This window comes from Rhagoletis zephyria, unplaced genomic scaffold, assembly GCF_001687245.7.
Source record: "Rhagoletis zephyria isolate East Lansing unplaced genomic scaffold, Rhagoletis_zephyria_1.1 Rzeph_scaffold_03829, whole genome shotgun sequence".
NCBI lineage: Eukaryota > Metazoa > Arthropoda > Insecta > Diptera > Tephritidae > Rhagoletis > Rhagoletis zephyria.
In genome coordinates this window covers 30,168-39,964 of record NW_016160912.1, presented here as the reverse complement: position 1 = coordinate 39,964, position 9,797 = coordinate 30,168, and the positions used below count along the sequence as shown (strand labels likewise).

General features: G+C 31.6%; 1 long non-coding RNA gene across 1 annotated transcript; it reads left to right on the top strand.

Annotated features, from left to right (window-relative positions):
- Positions 1 to 4,414: 4,414 nt before the first annotated feature.
- LOC108369761 (uncharacterized) lies at positions 4,415 to 5,513 on the top strand. The gene is made up of 2 exons (XR_001848555.1): positions 4,415 to 4,842; positions 5,008 to 5,513. It is a non-coding gene; the product is annotated as an uncharacterized LOC108369761 (long non-coding RNA).
- Positions 5,514 to 9,797: the final 4,284 nt, after the last annotated feature.

Sequence of the window (9,797 nt, the reverse complement as noted above, 5' to 3'; positions counted from 1 at the left end):
AAGAGGTCCCTGCGCTTCTATAAGCCGCATGGGCATGTGTATATTTTTTTGATCGTTTTTTGTTATTTTTTGGCCTTATAACAATTAAATTCAACAATTTTTATTGAGCTAGAGGCCGTTTTTCCGCTTTTCCACAATAAATTTTCACTAAAAAACGGCCTCGAGCTCAATAAAAATTGTTGAATATATTTTTTTAATCTTAAAAAAAAAATGGTAATGCTATAATCACTTTTCCAAAGGTAGAAAAGGCAAAAAAGGCAAATATCTTAAAAAAGGCAAATATCTTAAAAAAGGCAAAAAAAGCCAACATCAAATGTGTATATATGGAATCATGGAAAGCTAAATCGTGGACATTCTTAATCGAATATACTCTATCTCTTTAGCAGAAAAAAAGGCAATTTCCATAAAATCCGTTCCCTGCTTATGAAGTTTTATCTTTTAAATTGTTATGGCCTTATTCATAAAAAATAAAGTAGGTTTAAAGAGCTGTATAAATTGACGTTTTCATACATTTTTCAATTTATAAAGCTTTTATAAAGCTACTTTATTTTTTATGAATAAGGCCATTAGCATTTAACATAATGTTAAGAAAAGACATACATTTTCTTTTTATTTCAATATATACTTAAAATATTGTTTTACATTTCTCGCCGGACGCTTCAATGTTTGCAAAAAATTTATGATTGATTATGATGACTTATGTACATACATATTATGTAAATTTTTTAAATAACAAAAAATGTGTCCATTTTCCCGGGACCTGTCTATATGACCAGTTTTTACTGTCAAATTGATATTGTCATTTCCCAATACCAGGCGCTCATAGATGTGAAGTAACAAGTTTTCTATTTCTAAGCAGAAAGTTGTTTATATAAATTTTTAAATTTCCAAAATTCTACTTTGTGAATTTCCAAAGGCTCTACAAACGAATTAAAAACTTCTACAAACAAATGTATGCATAGGGAAAGCTTGCTACCAGAGAACATTTAAGAACGAGAAGGTGCATATTTTTTGAGTGGAAATATTGTCGTCTGAAATGGATCCACTATGGAATTTCTCCAGTCCGTTTAACATGTTCATTAGAGGTTTTTAACATTTTTTGTTTATATTCTCTGTTAAGTATGTCGCGTGTGGTGTGTAAGATGTTGCGAATGATTGCGGGTGCATGCCGTATTTTTCTGTTGTTAAGCCCTGTATGAAGATCTCAAGAAAAGCAAAAACTCCATATAAAATGACGTACAAGAAATGGCTAAGAAATTTTCTTGAGTCAAATTTCCTTAAGGCAGTACGCAGTTCTTAAGAAATTTACTACGCTTTCTACTACGGTTTTCTAAAGTTTTTTGTGAAAAAAGAGCACAAGGCAACCCAGGTTTGCAACAGAAATATATGCCCGTTCCATTATTCCTTGAGGAAAGAGTGAGGCAACAGGCTGTGAGGTATCAAAAATGTCAAAATTCCTTGGACACACACGCGAAATAATGGCAATTTTTTCTTGACCGTTTTCTTGAGAGCTGCATACAGGGCTTTAGTATTGTTAATTAGTATAATGTTAGTAATTCATATTAGTTATCATTTGTAATTAGTATTGTAAATATAAAAAAAAATAAAAAAAAAATACATAAAGCCTAAAAACAAGCATATGATTGAATTAAAAAAATTATTCTGCAGGTGCATTGTAGAATAACAATATGGGTATCAATTAAAAGGGAAAATTCTGTAGAATAGAAAAAAATTTGTGTTTGGGTGCACCAGGACGAATAGTTATTGACAATGTCCTTTTAAAACTTTATCCTTGAATATCCTTGGAAATTTCCAATATTTATTTTTGAAAAAATATATGTCAAGGACTAATATGTTAACTACCACATCCTCGAATTTCGTCCTTCTAACTTTATTAGTTTTAGATAAAAAAATTACACTTCTCCTTATAAGATATTGATAGTTACAATCAGTGTACGAAAATAAACTATATTGTACGTTACTATTTCTTTTCGTTTATTACTTTAACAGTTCGGTACAATACTAAAACAAAACGGCTGAGTTCACTTTGGCGATAGTACACTACAGTAGTTTAGTAGTTACAGACGAAACAACAAACGAAATGAATCGTGCAGCAAAAAATATATGTATGTATGTATGTACATATATGCAATAACTAAATACAAAACGAATGGCTGCAATGAAATAAAAAAATAAAAATGTTTTTTAATCGAATTGGATATGAAAATTTACAGAAAAAAAATATTTTTCACGTAATTGAAACGTTTGCATACATATAAAACGTACCATATGGTACAATTGTCACAAACGAAATGCAAACGTTTCTCGTTGGGGAAAATGACAGTGAATCTTACAATTTGTTTCTGACTATGTACAAAACTGTACAAAACCACAAATGATATGATGATCGATGAGCAAATGGGAATTGTTTTGTACAGTTTATTTTCGTACCCTGGTTACAATATAAGTAAATGAAGATACTGGAATCATTTTTATGGAACCATGTATGCGCTCTAAAAGAACAAACCGACCGTATGATGCACCTACGGTTTAAATACTTTAATCGTTTTGTATAAAAGGGCGTAGCCAGCCTTTCACCTAGGGGGCAGGAGTTTGTATAGAGGGAAAAAATTATTTTAATTATTTTTTTTCTTGTGTATATAAAACGAAATATTTGGGTTTAAGAAAGTCTAAGTTTTCTGGTAGCCTTTACAACGATACCAATTTTTTAAAAATCGGTTACTAATTTTTTTGTTTAAAATATTTTTCTTTATAAAAAAAGGTATTTTTTGCTTTCAAGTGTTTTTTCTCAAATTTTTGTACACGAAGTATACAAATATGCACACCAGAAGAAAGGGGGTTCAATCGCCTTTACAACGATATGAAATTCTTCAAAATCGGTTGGTAATTTCTTTGTTAATTAATTTTTTTTATAAAAAAGGTATTTTTTCCTTTTAAATGTTTTTTTTTTTAATTTTTATATACGAAGTATACAAATATGCATATCAGAAGAAAGAAGATTTGATTGTGTTAACAACGATACCAATTTTTTAAAAATCGGTTAGTAATTTGATTTTTTCTTTTTATCGTTTCAAGCATATTTTTATTTAAGATTTATTTTTTAAATATTTAAACCGCTTTAATATCATTTACAAGAAATGCATTCCTTATATATATGTGATATATGAATGAATAAAAGCATATCTACATATCAATAAAACATATTAATAAAAATTAGTTATTTAATTTGGATAAAACTTTTGATAGGTTTTGGTAGGTTTTTCAGGTTATTTTTGCTTATTTTTACAAGCAAAAATCAAAGTACGCACATATATTCTTTTGTACATAGATGTAGATATGTCAACGAAAAAGTAAACATTTTTGAACTCATACTGTCAATTTGAATCAAACATGTAGCTTGTAAGATGCGATACATTCAAGATGATGCTTTACCGATACGGTCACAGTTCAACACCGAACCGATGCTGTAGTTTATTTATAAAAAAAAATTAAATAAATAAATTGTTGGTTGAATCAAATTAGTTGCTTTTTCTGTGGCTTGCGAAGTTATTGAAGAAGAAGAAGATTCGTTGACAAGACGGGGGAAACGAAAGCGAAGTAATTTTGCGCACTTGTCGGCACAGATGCATGATTTCGATAACCAACGGAAAAAATATTTTANAAAATGAAATAAATAATTTGGTGGTTGAACTTGAACCAAATTGGATTTTTGCTTTTTCTGTGGCTTGCGAAGTTATTGAAGAAGAAGAAGATTCGTTGACAAGACGGGGGAAACGAAAGCGAAGTAATTTTGCGCACTTGTCGGCACAGATGCATGATTTCAATAACCAACGGAAAAATATTTTTTCTTGATCACAGAAGTGTGCAAGGGGAAGGGGGATTTTGAACACTGTTGCCACTTTTCCAATCGGCGCGGTGGTTGACAGAATTTTAGATTTTTAGATTTTGTCATCGCCGCGCCGAAAATCAACTTGTGGACGGCTGATGCTTGTAGCGGGGCAAGTGTGCAGGGTGCGCGTGAGCTTATGAATGCAAGTTTTTGCTTATGAATGAATTCCTTGTTCGTTAGAAGCGGGAGTTCGGGGAAAAGTAAACGTGGTGTCTGTATCAGGGATGAAAAAGTAGGTACAATTGTACCTTTTTCCGACGTTTGATGACTTAAAGGTACATTAGGTACAGTCAGTAGATTTTAGGTACAATTATTATTATTGACCCATATTAGCTTTTTGATTTCTGAAAATATATTTAAATTATTTTCGTTACTTTACTTACGGCAATTTGATTATTTTCTCTAGACTTGTTGCACATATTAAAGGGAATCGGATAAATTAGCAGACTTTTCGTGTTGTTGCTGGATAAAGAAGTATGCTTCGCAAAGCGTGTTTTNAAAAAAAAATAAATAAAAAATAAAAAAAAATTTAAAAAACATAAAGCCCAAAAACAAGCATGAGTTCGATTTGTTCTGTAGTTGGTATCGTTCATTAATACGAGTATATAGTAAAAATGCATGTTAGTTAAAAAACGGTAAAATTGGTAAAAATGTATGGTATTAATAGTTTTTATTGGTTTCAAGAATATTAGAATTTGCATGAGTTTTAATTAGTGTTATCTTAAAACAATTAATAATCGCACGACTATTTTTATAGTGTTATTGATTACCTAGCATTAATATAGTATTATTATTAATAGCATGTAGGTATTTGTATTGTAGATGCATGTAACTATGGACAGGATCCAAGTTTTTCAAAACCGTTGACATACGATTCAATTATGTACTTAGGTGGATTGATCGTGTTTTGAAAAACTGGTGAAAATTTGATGGTAAACCAAAATGATCGTCAATAATAATTAATCTGATCGTGTGAGAATTTGTCTTAAGGCGAAAGCCAGGCAAATTCGTAATTCTTGTTCCATTCGTAGATTTTTTTAATGTTATTAATTTTATTGTTGTTTATTTTATTAAAATATATATTTATTTCATTTCAGGATTTTTTCTTTTTATCGATTCAGGCATATTTTTATAAGATTTATTTTTTAAGTCGCTTTAATATCATTTACAAGAAATGTATTCCTTATATGTGTGTGATATATGAGTGAATAAAAGCATACCTACATATTAATAAAACATATTAATAAAAATAAGTTTTTTATTTTGGATAAAATCTTGATAGGTTTTTCAGGTAATTTTTGCTTATTCGTACAAGCAAAAACCACATGTACGCACATATATTCTTTTGTACATAGATGTAGATATGTCAACGAAAAAGTAAAAATTTTTGAATTCATACTGGCAATTTGAATCATACATGTAGCTTGTAAGATGCGCGACATTGAAGATGTGCTGTGGCATAGTTGGTATAGGCGAAGCAATTATGATGATGCTTTGCCGATACGATCACAGTTCAACACCGAACCGATGCTGTGGTTTTTTATGTATTTATAAAAAATGAAATAAATAATTTGGTGGTTGAACTTGAACCAAATTGGATTTTTGCTTTTTCTGTGGCTTGCGAAGTTATTGAAGAAGAAGAAGATTCGTTGACAAGACGGGGGAAACGAAAGCGAAGTAATTTTGCGCACTTGTCGGCACAGATGCATGATTTCGATAACCAACGGAAAAAATATTTTATCTTGATCACAGAAGTGTGCAAGGGGAAGGGGGATTTTGAACACTGTTGCCACTTTTCCAATCGGCGCGGTGGTTGATAGAATTTTAGATTTTTAGATTTTGTCATCGCCGCGCCGAAAATCAACTTGTGGACGGCTGATGCTTGTAGCGGGGCAAGTGTGCAGGGTGCGCGTGAGCTTATGAATGCAAGTTTTTGCTTATGAATGAATTCCTTGTTCGTTAGAAGCGGGAGTTCGGGGAAAAGTAAACGTGGTGTCTGTATCAGGGATGAAAAAGTAGGTACAATTGTACCTTTTTCCGACGTTTGATGACTTAAAGGTACATTAGGTACAGTCAGTAGATTTTAGGTACAATTATTATTATTGACCCATATTAGCTTTTTGATTTCTGAAAATATATTTAAATTATTTTCGTTACTTTACTTACGGCAATTTGATTATTTTCTCTAGACTTGTTGCACATATTAAAGGGAATCGGATAAATTAGCAGACTTTTCGTGTTGTTGCTGGATAAAGAAGTATGCTTCGCAAAGCGTGTTTTTTGTCTTTTTCACCAATATTTTTCAGTAGTCAAAGTTAGATAAAAACAACGCTTCTCCGATTCCCATTAGACTATAGTCTATAGATATAGGCTCAGTTGAAAAAAAAAAACATAATCATGTTTAAAGTACATCCATCTTTTGTATTCATGTTTTAAATAAAATTTATAAAAAAACTACAAATGAATGATGTAACTTTTTTTAGGTACAATCTGTCTCATTTAGGTACATATATTTTATGATATTAGGTACAATCTGAAATTTCCATTTTTCATCCCTGGTCTGTATGCATTTCGTTCATGAACGAAAGACACAAGATCACGTAAGAACAAGAGATTGAAAAAAGTCGATTTTTTAACGGGTTCTACGCCATCTTGTTTCACTGGAAAACGAGCGAAAAGTAAACAAAGCAAAGAAAACAACGAAAACCAAAATTAGCCAAAATTATTGTCAGCCACTTTAAGCGCACAATTTAGTTAAAATGATGCAATAAAATGCTTGAAAATGTGTTGTCATGTTGAATTAACTCTTCTTTACTTAAATAAAAGTGTAAAATAGTGGTGCTTGTGATGTAAACAAACGCTCAGCTGACGAACCCGCTTTCGCAAACTTTTTTCTCAAAACCAGTTACAAATACAACGTCGCGTTCTTACGTGATCTTGTATTTTTGGTTCATGCATTTCGTTGTAGTATTTTTATGTATGTACAGAGGTATTTCGTTTTGATGTTTGTAGAACGCTTGTACAAACTGTCGATTAAGACAGCGATTTACAATGTGTCCCGTGGCGTGTATGCTAGAGGTGACGCGATTACTTTTCGCATGCGGTAGTTGGTTTTGTTGATAGTGATCGAATCCCAGTCGGTGGAGTAATTTTTTTGTTTTTTATGTAAATATATGTGTGTCTGTTTTTTATAAAATATTTATTTTTACATTTGCTTTTAAAAATACCTACACAAATTTCCATTAGGTACATATATACATATGTATAGTGTGGCGAATACTGCGGCAACACAAAGCGAACAACGAGAAATAGGCAGAATGTTCGAGGAATGACGTAGAATGTTCCACAAAGAGAAACGTCAAGTTGGATGAACNCAAGCTACAAGTAAAGTGAGCAGAGAAGCGAGTTGCGAATAAGCAAGCTATAAGTTTAATTGTGTGTAACAAGTTCGGTAAAGCGTTGTAATTGCTTTAACAAGTATTGTAGTGTTTTTACTGTATTAGCAAGTATTGTAAAATTGTTTGTTGTACAATAAAGTTAATTGTACTACCATTTGGTCATCGTTAGCCTTTATTTAACAATCCAGCGATACGAACCGGAGATTTGGGAAATCCGGACGAGGGTTCAAGGATAATCGTAACAATAGTCAGAAATCGTTGCTAAAAAATTGTTTAAAAATGAAAAGCTTTTGATGCAATTTAATTTAATTTTTATGTACAAAGATTCTATACATATTTTATGTAAAAATAAAAGACTGTTTTTGCATAGAACGTGAATCGAGAATTTTAAAAAAATTTAATAGAAGTATGTATGTATACATACATACCCAGTGCAAACAATTTTTTTAGAGTATTCTGAATTGTAGAGCAATTTAAAAAAATTCGTAAAGATATCATCCGATTTTTTGCCGAATTTTCTAAAATGAAATAAACTGTGCACTTTCGATTTTTTGTGAAATTTCGGCAAAAAATCGGTAAAAGAATGAAAATAATGATGCTATGTGAAGAATTTCTTGTAAAATTTTTTCAAAATTGTCTCTATTTTTCGTACAGAAATTTCTTTACGAGTTCGTGTCAACCACTTTATATACATTTCTTTGAAGACTCGTAAAAACATCATTACAGAAATGAGATACTGCTAAAGATTTCGTTAAGATTTCGGGAACTTTAGTTTGCAGGGTCGATACCCTTATTCACAAAGGCCCTAATCCACATTTTTTTTCGAAACTGTGTTTTTTCTCCACAGATTTTGGTAAGATATGTATAGTAAAACAATTTGAACGTGTTAGTACCAAAAACAACGGAGTTAGGTACGCCACTTTTTTAAAAAACGTACATAGGTACCTGTTTGCAGTTTTTGATTTTCTTTTTATAATGTTTTTGACTTCTCTTTTAAATAATAAAAATTTCTGATTAGGGCCTTTGTGAATTAAGGTAACGCACATGTAGCATAAAACAAACAAGAAATCACCAGAATATCAACTTTGTACAAGGCATTACATTTATTTCTAATTTAAGTCATTTATAATATAGTCATATAAAAAAGATTTAAACATAAAAAAACCCATTTTAAAACGAAGATTTGGCAGGTTTTTGGTTTTTTATAAGCATGCAACTTCTTTTAACATACACGTTGCCAGATGTTGCTGGCAAAACACATATCTGTTGCTAAACATTTATTTCTTTGTTTCTACCTCGGAATTTAACAGAATAATTGCGTTCCAAATGGCTGTTAAAATTCCATACTAGAAACGTTTCAGTTTTCCATTCCACAATGATTTCCACTGAGTCGTTTGCCCCTTCTCGTTGTTGAATGTTCTCTGCCTATATGAATATTTCGTGTTAACCCTTGCAGGGAACTAGAGATTGAATATTTTTCTGAATTTTTTTCAGCTGATCCGAATAGAGATACCCTTCATCGAGTGGTCGCGCCAATTTATATATAATATATATATTTTCTTTCTTTTTTTAACGTGAATTATTGCCAGATCATACTTTTTCCTTTTCGGATTTGCTTCATATATATATAGCTAGACATGTACGAATAAATTGAATTTCATCAGGATTTAGTTCAGCCCTGAATTCATTAGGTTTTTTTGCGCTACGATGTATGAGTTGGAATCGTTGATGAAGTAATTTTCGCTACATGGAGACAGTACTATTGTAATTTTTGAGGTAGAAAGTAAGAATAAAAGAAAAAGAACAATACTATGCATATGTGTATTAAAGTTGTTTATAGGTGAAGGGCATATAGGGTGATAATGGAGTGCTAATCGGGGATTAGTTTGGTGTGGGTGTTGTGCTTGAGCAACAAAGGGGACGTGGGGTATAGGCAAGATGACATAACTGACTTGACTGAGACTGACTGACTGACTGACGAACCATGGTCAGCAAAAGGGGCGCTGCTGAAAAAAGGGAGTCATAGCAGCGCCCAAGGCTTCGTGTGGAGTACACGAAGAAGGGGAGGGTCGACTCCACCTGACTCGGACTGGTTCTCCTCTTTCGTTTCCGCCTCTGTACTTCTGTCTCTTTTTTTTTTACAAATCTTGACATTCTAGGCATGAGTAGATTTTTTTGTTGATGTTGCAAAGAGGCAAGGCAGGTAGCGCTTTTTTCTTTTTTTTTTATATAAAACCATACTTAAATATATACCTGCGGCGTTTTTTTAAGTTTTTATATAAAACGATAGTTTACTATACAGCTAATGAAAATTTGGAATAAAACATCGCGGAATTTTTTATTCCGAATTGTTGCCTGCGCCGCTTTTTCTTTTTCATATAAAACGATATTTTAATATATATTTAAACAAATATAATGTGCAGAAGAATTTTTTGTTACAAGTCATACATCCAATTAAAGATATTTTTATGTTCCTTCTGATAATCATA